Here is a 2,740-nt window from a genome sequence, read left to right on the forward strand (position 1 = left end):
TCTTCCAAACACCAACGTATTTCCTAATTTCCAGGGAACAGAAACGCCCTAAGCTTTGCGTGGTCCTCTCTCCGGCAGAGAGCAGCACACAGGAGGAGGAGCGAGAGGACTCCCGTCTTACTACTTCCGTCTTCGTTGTGTTGATAGGACTACACAGGCATACTTTTACTCAAATACTGGACTTAAGTTACGAGTACTTTACTTGAGCATGTCAATTCCCCTCCCTTTATATTTCTACTCATATAAATTATCATGTATTATTAATATAAGCTGACATTTACACTCATATTCAGCTTGTGAATTTATATTTTCTGGATATTTGGGGCACATTTCATCAATATAATGTCACAGATTCAGTCCAATTGCTGTTCAAGACATGATGACACCAGGACACAGTTGAATAATGATCAATGTCTGCTCTTTATTTCCAATGTCAGTGTGGAGGAGGACCCAAAACCAAACGCTGTGGTCCCCAACACTCCATCCACCTCTGCCACCACAGTCTCAGAAGACACAAACCAGCCACCTCCCACTACAGAAAAGAAGTATGACATTATTTTACTGTCTATTACACATCTTTTTGTTGATAATTATTCTGTACTTAAAACCCTGGTTTCATTCCTGTTACTGGACCAGAATAACATCTGTGTTTCTGTGTTTCTCTTTATCAGAAGCTGGTGTCCAAGAGGCTCCACCCACCCCTGACTCTCCCGTCTCATCTGCAACCGAGACCAGAAACCAGAACTTGGAGTCTCCGGCTAAGATAGATGAAAAAAGAGCAACAGGCCCTACATCTGAGACAGTAGAGGTCCATTCAAACGTTGAATCCACCAAGACAGATTCAAACATCATTAGAGACGACCCCCCCCACTGATGTTTCTGAGTCCACGCAGTCCACCTCATCAGGTGATGGTGGGAGTCCACAGGCCGAATCTGACGAGGTCGGTCTGTTGACAACATGTGACGGTGAAGCTGGCGTCCAGGACGCTACGCTCGCCGCAGACGCTCCCATCTCCTCTGCAACCAAGAGTAGAAAGGAGGAGTCCAGGCAGGCCACCCCATCAGGTCTCAGTGGAAAACTACAGGCCAAATCTGACTTTAGTCTGTTGAAAATCTTTGACCACGTCCCACACCCAAAACCACATCCCTCAGCGAGGACAAATTACCTCTCCAGGAAGGAGCGAGACTGCCTTGGGTAAGCACCTGAGAACAGACTCATATCCACTCACACATGTCCAAATGTTGTTTTTATACTTGCATGTATGTAAAGTTATTCCATGTTTAGTTGTTTAAATCTTCACTTCTGGAATACAGGAGGAGAAAACCAGCTCCAGTCTGAATTTGGTCCTCTGTGTTGTTGTGTTTCAGGCTTCCAAACCTGGGGCAGACCTGTTACATGAACTCCACTCTGCAGAGCCTCCTGACACTGACTCCGCCGAATTTGTCTGTCGCCAGCGACAGCGAACAGCGTACCTGCTTTTCTGTGAGAAACAAGAGGAACCTTCAGCACACAGAGCAAAGCAGAAAAACTGGACTGATTTCAGCTAAATACCTGCTGATTCAAAACACTTGTGCTTTCAACAAAAAAAGAAAACTTCTTTGAAAAAAGCAGTGTTTATTAATAACAATAGCAATGAAAAATTAACTTGGAAGGTTCAAGAAAAACAAATCAAGCTGAGGGGAAACCCTGCAGCCTCACAGGAAGCTGCCACCTGCTCTCCTGCTGCCGCACACCAGCAACTGGCCTCTCACCATAACTGGAACCTACCATCTGCTTTGGACGTTTCCAAAGTGGATCGAATAACAAGGAAAACACTCTCTCCAGATTTCTCTGTTACTGCTTAGAAGTTATCTCTGGGCACACACACGTACCCATGATGCACCAGGTTTAACAGAAGCAGCTGCACCCTTCCTTCCACATCTTCACACTGTCCTGTCACTCACTGCTCAGAGGACAATGCAATGCTACCCTCTACTGGACACATCATGCTACATAAATTTGAACACTGATCTGCTTTCATCACACCATGCAGAGTTTGCTATGTGCATGTCCATTCAAGGATTTTACATTTCTTTGACTTCGACACGTGTCATCTTTAGTTCTAAGCACTCAGATGTAAAGTGTATTTACACATGAGTTAGATTTTTCACACAGTTGATAGAGTTTCTTGCTTATAGCATAAAAACGACTTAGAATTGTTGCCTGAGCTGAAATGCACTGTATTCATTTAATTGAAGCAGGTTTAAAGTGGTAAACATGTCAGTGCAGTAAACTGGTCTGACCATCTGCAACAAGATGTGGACACAAGCACCTGCCAGCAGCTGGTGCCAGACCTCAACAGACTATTGGCCAGATGGCTGTGTGCAGCTCCACCAATGAAATGCTGTGAATCCACATTAATAACCAACCAGTCAGAGAGCACCACATTTTTAAAGCAGCTGCAGTGTAATCTGTTTGTCAAATGCAAGCATCATCACAAGAGGCACAAAGCTGTCAAAGCATGAGGAATCAAATGTTCTGTTGTTTTCTTTTTTGCTTGTTTTGCACTCCATGCTGATATAAAATCATGAGCTAAAGAAGATCTGATGCTACAATATAAATGAATGTTATATTAACACTGACAGATTTCTGCAGCTCTGTGCAGCTGCACAAAAATCAAATGGTTGAGTCTCATGGTTCCACTGCTGTTTCTAGGAAACAAACTCAGACAAGCCAAGTGCAAGTTACAGTACCGACCAA

The sequence above is a fragment of the Chaetodon auriga genome, chromosome 24 (assembly GCF_051107435.1).
Source record: "Chaetodon auriga isolate fChaAug3 chromosome 24, fChaAug3.hap1, whole genome shotgun sequence".
Lineage (NCBI taxonomy): Eukaryota > Metazoa > Chordata > Actinopteri > Chaetodontiformes > Chaetodontidae > Chaetodon > Chaetodon auriga.